The sequence below is a fragment of the Peromyscus leucopus genome, chromosome 13 (genome assembly GCF_004664715.2).
Source record: "Peromyscus leucopus breed LL Stock chromosome 13, UCI_PerLeu_2.1, whole genome shotgun sequence".
Taxonomy (NCBI): Eukaryota; Metazoa; Chordata; class Mammalia; order Rodentia; family Cricetidae; genus Peromyscus; species Peromyscus leucopus.
In genome coordinates, this window is record NC_051074.1 from 26888667 (window position 1) to 26899790 (window position 11124).

Genomic DNA, 11124 nt, shown 5'->3' on the forward strand with positions numbered 1-11124 from the left:
GTCCTGGCCTTTATAAGGCGGCCCTGTGTTCCCTCACCCTCTTTCTCACATGTGTCCTTCCACAGGCCTGGTCACATCTATCCCTTTCTCCTTGTCGTGATAAAACTCTTGTCGGTGGCTTCTGTTGTTTCCTGACTTTTCCTTGGGGGTAAGAGTGCTGCTAAAAAACCATCAACCAGGCTTAGTGGTTGGTGTGGGAATGGTGTGAGACTTTAGAAACCACAAAGGCTGATCCCCAGTCAGACACTTCCTCCAACAAGATCACACCTCCTAATCCTTCCAGACAGTCCCACCAAACGGGGACCCAGTATTCAAATACATGGGCTTTGGGGGCTCATTCAAACCATCACAACGTGAAATTGTCTTATTGTGTTACTTAAATGAGTTGAGGTTGCTGGGCGGTGGTGGCTCATGCACACCTTTAATCCGAGGACTTGAGAGGCAGAGGTAGGTGGATCTGTGTGAGTTCAAGACCAGCCTGATCTACATAGTGAGTTCCAGAACAGACAGGGCTACACAGAGAAACCCTGTCTCAAAAAAAACAAAAAACAAAAAAACCCAAAAGAGCTGAGGTTTAAAGGATACAAGTACTGTGTGTGTGTGTGTGTGTGTGTGTGTGTGTGTGTGTGTGTGTACGCATTGCTAGGGATTGAACCCAGGGCCTCATACTAGTAAGTGCTCTGCCACCAAACTATATCCCAACCCACAACTTAATATTTCTTTGGAACCTCCTATATGCCTAATCTTTCCTGTATTTATGAATTCTCTTGGTTTTGGTTTGCCCTCTCCTCTACAAACATGTCACTGATCATCATAAATAAACTACTTAAAAAGGAAGTTCAAAGTTATCCTTGGCAACATAGTGAAGTTGAGGCTAGCCTGGGCTATATGAGATTCTGTCTCAAAAAAAAAAAAAAGGATCCCATAGCAATGAGACAGAATGTGAAAGCGATTCCAGGGGATGGCAATGCATCATGGGTAAAAGGGTAAAATAGATCTTTCTAAAATGTAAAGGTCCTTGCAAAGCAATGCCCTTTTCTTTCTTATCTCTTTTTATTTTATGTGTATTAGTGTTTTGTCTGCATGTATGTCCGTGTGAGGGTGTCAGGTCCTCTAGAACTGGAGCTATAGACAGTAGTGAGCCATTGTGTGGGTGCTGGGAACTGAACTCGGGTCCTCTGGAAGAGCAGACAGTGCTCTTAACCACTTGAGCCATCTCTCCAGCCCCATCAATGTCCTTTTCTTAGAAGCTGAATCAAAACTGTGACTCGGGTGGGTGCAGGGCTCCTCTAGGGCCAGTTTTCAGAACTGTTACTGAATGTTTACAGTGTTAATACCTCATAGCTGTTGAGAGACTCTTAGATACCCAGTATGACATAGCTGTACCTAATGTGCACTGTGTCTGAGTTCCTTCCCTAGAAGACAGATGACATCGAGTATATACAAGGATGATTTCGTACTTGCTAATAACCACGGCTGTTTGGGGGTGGCTCAGACCCTTACTCCCTTCTTTATATAAAGGAGGGTCAACAGCAGCTAGATTCCACCAGCTGAAACCGGATCTGTGTGGCTAGAGCACAGGTTCCCTTTCAGCTGTCTGAAGTCACCACAAGGCCTCGTCTGTTGCTGGTGCACACTTATATGTGGCTCACCTAAATACTTTTTCTCCTAGTTGTACTTCTGTGGTTGCATTTCCCTCCATATTCTGTCAGTTATGCCCACATATCCACAGACACACGAAGGTGGAAACTAAGGGCACTTTTCAGATATCCACAGGTATGGGTCTTCTAGTTGTCAGGACATAGGGCAGTTCACGCTTTTCTCTCTTTTTTTTTAAAATGTGTCTGGGTGTTTTGCTTGCATCTTATGTCTATGTACCACATGAATGCAGTGCCTGGGGAGGCCAGAGGGTGTCAGATCCCCCAGAACTGGAATTCCAGATGGTTTTTAGTCAACATGTGGATGCTGAACTCAGGTCCCCTGTGAGAGCAGCCAGTGCTTTTAACTGCTGAGCCATTTCTCCAGCCCAGAGTTTTACATGAACCCTCCCAGCCCCCAGCTTTCAAGGGTGCTTAGGAGCATATGTATGACTGCCCCGAAAACACTGCCTTTTAAAGGCCCTAGGAAGCCCTATAAACTCCAGTCCTGCTTGTCTGCAGGGAATCAAGCCTCCCCAAGAACCTGAGCCTCCTGGGCTCAGTGAGCTTCTTTCCACAAGGTGATCTACTTCCTCCATGCCCCACACCTAGGGGCTTCTCTGATGCTTCCTTCTGGCGGTTTCAGAACTGCTTCTTGGCCGGCTGCTGTGCCTCTCACCCAGTGTGAAACCCTCTACCATATTTCTCAAGCAGAGGAAGGCAAGGCTTCCACGCTGAACAGATGTTACCAGGGTTTGAAGTGAACCCAAGGGTGTTACGCTGAAGAAAATGGAAACTTGAGACTGGTCGCCAGCGGTGGCATTTCTGGGTCACATCCTTTCAGGTCCAGTCATATGTGTTTCCTGTCTGCTCTTAGTCTACCCTGGTGTTGCTGGAGCCTAGTTCCTCCTTCTCACTATCACGGCCGGTCGTCAGGTCGAGGGAGCAGAGAGCTGAGGGCTATAACAAAGCAAATCTCTGTTTAAAACATAGACGCTTCCCCGTTACTGGAAGGCACACTACGAACAACGAGGCATTGTTAAACAGCGTTCACCATCTCCAGGTGAAAGGTGTGCCTTTCTGGAGAGAGGGCTCAGCGGTTGAGAGCATTTGTTGCACTTGAAGAAGACCAAGTTTCAGTTCCCAGCACTGACATGGCAGTGGGCAACCATCTGTAACTCCAGTTCCAGGGGATCTGATGCCCACTTCTGGCCTCCGAGGGCACCAGGCACATGCATGTTGTACACATGCACTCACGCAAGCAAAACACTCACACTCATTAAGATGAACAAATCTTAAAAAGAACTCACTAAACTAAGTACACGTTTCTTGTAAGCTCTTTCCTCCTAGTACAGGCACCGCTCCAGATTTCAATGGGCACTTACAAGTTTGTAGACGAATCTTAGAAGGTCTTATTAAATGAAACAACATGGAGCCAGATACAGCGGTGAAAAGAGATCAGGGGAGAGAGATCAGGGGAATAGGGAAAGCCACAAGCTAACCTCACCTCACTGACATCTCAGTCTCCAAAGAGAGTCACTTCCTGTATACCCGTGCCTATATGCCTTTCTGTTCTTTCATTGGCTCTCTCAGCCCAGCTACATCACTTCCTCTTCCTGCCCAGTCCTGTCACTTCCGGTCTGTCTGTACAGACCTCCAGACCTCTATGGTTAGTGCTGGCATTAAAGGTGTGTGTCACCACACTTGGCTCTGCTACTCAGTGTGGCCTTGAACTCACAGAGATCCAGACAGATCCCTGCCTCCCAAGTGATAGGATTAAAGGCGTGTGCTATCATTGCCTGACTTCTATATAGTGTGGCTTTTTCCTCTGATCCTCAGATGAATTTTACTGGGGTGCGGGGACACAATACATCACCACATTAGTTCTTCCTGATACCAAAACCTTTCAACCACATTCACTTCTTAGTTATTTATGGCCACACTGGTTGTATGAGAGATCCCAAAGAATAAGGCTTTCCCTGGCCTCTCCCACCCAGGAAACAGTCCCTAATTCTGGTCCTGCTTTTGTGGTGGGTTGACATATGGCCTTGGACAAGTCACCTGACCCCTCAGAACTATTTCACACATAGAAGGAGAATGTTATCAGCCTCCATGATTTAATGAAGAGTAAATGAAAGAATTTGTAATGAAGACGTAGGGGCTATGGTGTAGCTTAGTGGAACAACATGTGCTTGGCATGACCTTGGCGTGCACAAGACCCTGGGTTAGTATAGGAAGAAAAAAAGAGAAGAAAGGAAAACCAAACACCGTATAAAGTGGTCTGTAAAGGCTGGAGAGATGGCTCAGTGGTTAAGAGTACTTGCCGCTTGTCTCAGTTAGGGTTCCTGTTGCTGTGAAGAGACACCATGACCACGGCAACTCTTATAAAGAAAACATTCCATTGGGATAGCTTACATTTCAGAGGTTCAGTCCATTATCATCATGGCACAACATGGTGGTGTGCAGACAGACATGGTGCTGGAGAAGTAGCTGAGAGTCCTACATCTTGATTTGCAGGTGACAGGAACTGATCTGAAACATTGGGAATGACTTGAGCATATATGAGACCTCAAAGCCCACCCTCACAGCAACACATTTCTGAGGTATTGTATTCCCCCAAATATTGTGCATGCTAATAAACTTACCTGGGGTGTATTCCCCCAAATATTGTGCATGCTAATAAACTTATCTGGGGTCAGAGACAGAACAGCCACAATATTAACCATAGAGGATAGGCAGTGGTAGCACACGCCTTTAATCCTAGCATTCCAGAGGCAGAAATCCATGTGTTCAAGAATACAGCCAGGCATGGTGACTCGTCACGCCTTTAATCCCAGAAACCGAGCCTTTAATCCCAGGGAGTGATGATAGAAAGCAGAAAGGTATATAAGGCTGAGGACCAGAAACTAGAAGCATTTTGGCTGGTTAAGCATTTGGCCTGGTTAAGCATTCAGGCTTTTGAGCAGCAATTCAGCTGAGACCCATTCTGGATGAGGACTCAGAGGCCTCCAGTCTGAGGAAGCAAGACCAGCTGCTGAGGGTCCAGCGAGGTGAGATAGCTGTGGCTTGTTCTGGCTCTCTGATCTTCCAGTTCACCCCAATACCTGGCCTCAGGTTTGATTTTATTAACGAGACTCTCTAAGATTCCTGCTACACATTTCCTTCAACAAGACCTCATCTACTCCAACAAGGCCACGCCTCCTAGTAGCGTGTTGTTTTAACATCAGCACAGTGGCTGCGCCTTCCTCTACTGCTATCTCAGCCAGCAATTGCGATTCCACAGTTCCCAGCCTGCTTCAAGCAGTGGCCTGGTCAACCAGGTCGCAGCATGGCAAGAATTCTGCTCCCACAGGCCCTGGCCCTGTTGTTGCTGCTAAAAGTAGCTTTAACTAAATCTCTATCGTTCTAATTACGAATGAGACTCAAGATGCAAAGGCTGGGGTGGAAACCTGTGAGCTCAGAGAGGCGGAGTAGCAACTAGCCAATCCTTTCTCCTTGCTGGCATCCACAGAAGACCTGTACTTCCACTTTGCCAAACCAGAAAAGTCTGTGTCACTCCAAACCACACCCCACTACTCCCGGTGTCTCTCTGCCTCTCCCGGAGGCCTTCGGAGGGTCAACTAGTGGCTAACACAGCCTCCTGACCCAAGGTTCATTTTATTTAATTAATGAAAATGCGAACTCCGAGTTCACAGTGTGATCGAATATCCCCCCACAATAGTGCCACTCCCTTTGGGGCCATTTCTTTTCAGATCACCACACTGCTCTTGCAGCACCCACATCAGGTGACTCACAACCACCTGTAACTCCAGCTTCAAGGGAATAAGCACACACACACACACACACACACACACACACACACACACACACACATCTTTAAATGTTTTGAACTCTAAATGTGCACTGCTGTAACACCAGATATCTTAGCTCGTTCTACAGCATTCTTCTGATGTGCAAATTGTGAGAGTATTCTGTTATGTATCCCCGGATATTGCTGGATATTAATAGAAGCCAGTTGGGAGCTGTGATGGCTTGAAAGAGAGATTTCCCATAGTTTCAGACATTTTGATACTTGTGTTTAGGTGGAAGCCCTATCAGCATTATAGAGCCAAGGAGTCTGGGATGTTTAGGTGGAAGCCCTACCTGGGCCCCACCTCTCTCCTCCCCCCCCAAAGAAAGCCCGCCAAGGGTCAGCTCCTCCCCCAGGGCTGCTCAAGACCACTCCTACAGGCTATTTAAGACCTGGTCACCAGACCTGCCTCCACCTCGTGCTCCCGCCTACCTCCCCCGAGAGTCCCCCGGGAGTTGCATTGCTCTGTTTATTAAACCTGGATTTTATTAATTCGGCTTGATTGGCCTACTACATCATTGGAGGAATGACTGGGGATCCAACTTATCAACTTGGTCTCAAGATGGAGAGTGATGACATGTGTCCTTGTTGGGAGGAAGTATATCACTTGGGGTGGGCTTTGAGGTTTCAGAGGCTCAGGCCGTTCCCAGGGTGCTCTCGGCTTGCTGCTCCAGCTGCCAAGTCGCCATGCTTGCCCTCCATGATGGTGGTGGTGATGGACTCCTATCTCTCTGGAAGCTGTTTGATCACAGGGATCGGAAAGTAACTAATACAAGGGCTAAAAGATTTTTTTAATGTACGGCTGGGGTCAGGGTGTGCATGTCCCACACAGTGCTTAGACAATTGGGGGGAGCTGGGTTTCTACTTTTCACGATATGGGTCCTGAGAATCAAACTCAGGTTGTTAGGCTTGGTGGCAAGTGACCTTACTTACCCTCTGAGCCATCTAATTGGTCCCTGAAAGGGCTCTTTTCTAATACAAAGTCATTCATAATATCTTTTTGCTCCCTGGACCTCAAAGTTTTGCTGGACTCCTGGAAAGATTTGGATATTAGATTTTTTTTTTTCTGGAGAAATAAATCCAAGAAGATATGAAGTTACCCGTGGGTCTTGCAGGGTCTGGATTCCAGGACCCACACACCCACACCCAAACCTGAAGATGCTCAGGTCCCATGTGTGTTTCCCATGTGTCTCTGTATACATTAAATCACTTCTATATTATATGTTGTAGTATATAACACAAGTAAATGCTATATAAATAGGCCTAACTACATAGTATATAGCAGGGACAATGTAACATGATTTTACTGTTTTTGTGTTTGTTTGTTTTTTTTATTTTATTTTTTTTTTTTGCTTTGTTTTGTTTTTTCAAGACAGGGTTTCTCTGTGTAGCTTTGTACCTTTCCCTGGAACTCACTTGGTAGCCCAGGCTGGTCTCGAACTCACAGAGATCCTCCACCTGGCTCTGCCTCCCGAGTGCTGGGATTAAAGGCATGCGCCACCACCGCCCGGCTGATTTTACTGTGTTTTTTTTTTTTTTTCCAGAGCTGAGGACCAAACCCAGGGCCTTGCGCTTGCTAGGCAAGTGCTTTACCACTGAGCTAAATCCCCAACCCCTGATTTTACTGTTTTTAAAAGATTGTTATTTTTATTTTACGCATATGGATGTATGTGTGTGCATCTTGTACATGCCTGGTGTCTACAGAGGCCAGAAAGGGACATTGAATTCCCTGGAACTGGAGTTACAGATTGGTGTGAGCTGCCATGTGGGCACTGGAAATCAAACCAGGGTCTTCTATAAGAGCAACCCATGCTTTTAATCAAATCATCACTCCATTGGTTCTCAACCTGTGGGCCATGACCCTTGGACGGGGTCACATATCAGATATTTACATTATGATTTATAATAATAATAAACATACAGTTATAAGGTAGCAATGAAAATAATTTTATTGTTGGGGTCACTACAACATAAAGAACTGTATTAAAGGGTTCCAGCATTAGGAAGGTTGAGAACCACTGCTCTAGGGCATCTACCACTATTTTTTAATAAGTTCGTTGCTTGTTTTTGGAGAGAGAGTGGAACTGGAGCTTGTTATTCAGCTCAGGGCAGCCTCAAACTCCTCATCCTCCTGCTTTAGTCCCTGAGCATAAGGATAAAAATCATAGGTAACATCTGACTTAAATACTTTAAAAAATATATTGTTATTATCTTAAGGATGTGTCTGTGTATGTGAGTGCAGGTGCCCCCAGAGACCAGAGGAGTCAGATGCCCCTGGACCTGGAGTTACAGGTGGTTTGTGAGCCACCTGATGTAAGTGCTGGGACTTGAGCTCAGGTCCTCCGGAAGAAAGAGCGGTATGTGCTCTTAAGCGAGGAGCCATCTCTCCAGTCCCCCTCAAATACTTTCAAACCCACAGTGGATGAGTTGAATGCATGGATGGCAGGATAGCTAATTTTACCAGTTTGAATTATAAACTTCCCAGGAGACTGGTGAGGCACACCAGAGAAATGAACTGAGGGTGGGAAGGCCCCTCAGCATGAGCAGTACCATCCTATGCAGGGCGAGTGGATGGACTCAAAGTGGGGGAAGAGAAAGTGATCAGAGAGGGCAGGCAAGGTGGCTCAGTGGGTAAGGGTGCTGGCCTGAAATCCTGAGTTCTGTCCCAGAACCCACATGGTGGAAGAAGAGAACGGACCCTCCCCCACCCCACGCACGCATGCACACACCCAGACACACACACACACACACACACACACACACACACACACACACACATTATCCTCTTGCAAATTGTGCATTGAAGAGAAATGGGAGCAAGGTAAGGGAGGGCGGGGAAACAGCCAGAGACGTTAATCCCAGTCTGAGGGCCCAAGGAGCGGAGGCCCCCACATCATCAGACTCCCCCTCCTTACACCTTTTGTGGCCTTCAGGCCCGAGATGGCCAGGCTGATCCCCAGCTGCCCTGGAGAGAGCGATCGGCTTTACCACCTGCACTGTTGAAATGCTAATCTCCCCAGAAGCACCTTAACACACCTACTCGGGGCACCCTGTGGCACACGAAGCTATCACAATCCTAAGTGAGCTCTACAGCTGGATGTGTCTGTATGAAAACTGGAACAGCTGGACCCGGGAGCGCTCGCATTTCCTTACTTTATCATGCATGACACTATCAGTGACAATCTTCGCCAGAAGAGTTAATGGTTCAGTCCCTCAGTTTCTTCATTTGTAAAATGAGCCTGCAACAGTGTTCATTTCATGGTGCTCCTATGAGTGTTAAACAAGCTATTTTTTTGGGGGGGAGCTATTTTTTTTAAAAAGGTAAGGACCTTGGAGGTGCAAATGGCACCATATAAATAACGTTAATCATTGCTGTGCCTGAATAGTCCCAGGATACAGCTGGGGGAGACTTATGCCAGACTGCAGAAGACCTTCTGTTCTGAAGACTTGATGTAAAACTTGTGCTTCACAACTGCACCTTGGGGTCACCCTATGGCCATTCTCTTCCCATTTCTCCTTACTGTTTCTTCAGGGAAACTCAAGCTCACCGGTCACTATTGCATTTCTACAAAACACTTGCATAGTTGTTGTTTTTTTCTTTTTCTTTTTTTAAAGATATTTATTTTTGTATATGTGTGTCTGTGTATGTGCATGTGAGTGCAGGTGCCTGGGTGTCTTAGTTAGGGATTCTATGGCTGTGACGAGACACCATGACCACGACAACTCTGTTTGTTGTTGTTGTTTGCTTTTTGTCTTTTCGAGACAGGGTTTCTCTGTCTAATAACTCTGGCTGTCCTGGAACTAGCTCTGTAGACCAGGCTGGCCTCCAACTCACAGAGATCAGCCTGTCTCTACCTCCCAAGTGCTGGGATTAAAGGCATGCGCCACCACACTCTTGGCAACTCTTATAAAGGAAAACATTGAATTGGGGCTGGCTTACAGTTTTAGAGATTTAGTCCATTACCGTCATGGCAGGAAACATGGCAGCATGCAGGCAGACAAGACTGGAGAAGGAGCTGAGAGATCTACATCTTGATCTGCAAGCAGCAGGAAGTGACTGTGACACTAGACCTAGCTTGAGCATCTGGGACCTCAAAGCCCCTTTCCACAGTGGCACAAGGCCACACCTACTCCACAAGGCCACACCTCCTAACAGAGCCACTCCCAATGGGCCAAGCATTCAAACCACCACACTGGGGCAGCCAGAAGCGGGTGTCTGATTCTCTGGAGCCAGGGTTACTGCGGGTTATGGGCCACCTGGCACGGGTGCTGGGATTTGAACTCAAGTCCTTTGCAAGGGCAGTACATACTCTTACCCACTGAGCCATCTCTCCAGCCAAACATCTTTGTTTTTATTCACATTCTTCCAATCTGTTTCTAGACTCCATGCCACCAGCGTGGCTTTCTCTGGAGTTCCCCTTGCCTTCACTAGATAGGGACAGAGGAAGACAGGAAATTATTTTATAAACAATGATATCACTGAACAGTCAGTCACAAAGCGTGTGTGTGCATTCGATTGCTTTGTTGATATATGAAGCTTGTGATCTACCCTCCCACGCACCCAATGTTTTCTCCCTGGTTTCATCTAACCAGTTTACTTCTTCCTAATCCACAAAAAAGAACCTTCCTCCAAGCACCGAAACACACGTGGGTGTGAGTCAGAGACAAACAGAGGAGGTCCTGTGTCCTGGAGCTCATTCGTAAGCTGTAGACCCCAGAACATCAACCTCTACTTCAGGCTTAGATGTGGAGAGCTGGCGCTCCGGTCGAATGATCTCAGGACTTTGGAGTGAGCACCGGCAAGGTTGCGGGCGATTTCAGGTTGAACCTGTTTGGTGTCTTTTTGCTGCAGGGAGGCAATCACACACAGTCCAGCGTTTGCTTTCTCTGTGCCAAGTTTCAGAGCTTTTGCGGTGAACGCCGAGGAACTGTCTCACTATCTAGACAGGGGCTGCTTTGTGAGCTAAATGGCTAGCCCAGGATTCTGGCCAATAGGGGAAATGTTCTCAGAAAAGAAAGCTACTCGCAAAGGCAGCAGAGTCACAAACCAGCTCTGTAAAAACCCAACAAAGGATGCTAACTCTGCTACCAAGTTTTTCTTCCCCAGAACACAAGAGCCTGTAATGTACTCATCCTGAGATCTTGCTGCCTCCTCTGGTACCAGTGTGGGGAAACTTATGTTTTCTTTCTTTCTTTTCTTTCTTTTGTTTTCTTTTGCTTTCCAGCTTCTCAAATTCCCTCTACTCTCCTCCTTTTAGCTTGACATTGTCCTCTGCCTACTTAAAATGCACGATGAGTTCACTTACTGCGTTATGTATGAAGACATTTTATCACACATGCCTTTGTTTCCACTTGGTGTATTTTAGCCCCGTCTCATGTTATGAAAATCTTTTGAAAACATAACTCCCTTTTTCATGTTTATTTGCATTTATTTTGTGCTGGATACATTCCCATGCCATAAGTTTTTGTCTCCTCGGTGTCCTCTGGGATATCTTTTTTTTTTTTTTTCTGTGTAGTCTCCTCTTCTGTTTCAGAGACAATGTGTTCCTTGTTTTGCAGTGAGGATCATCTCTGAGGCAAGGGAGCATGTAGGAGGGCTAGCCTGACCGAGCTCTGTCATCAGCACATGGCTGCAGC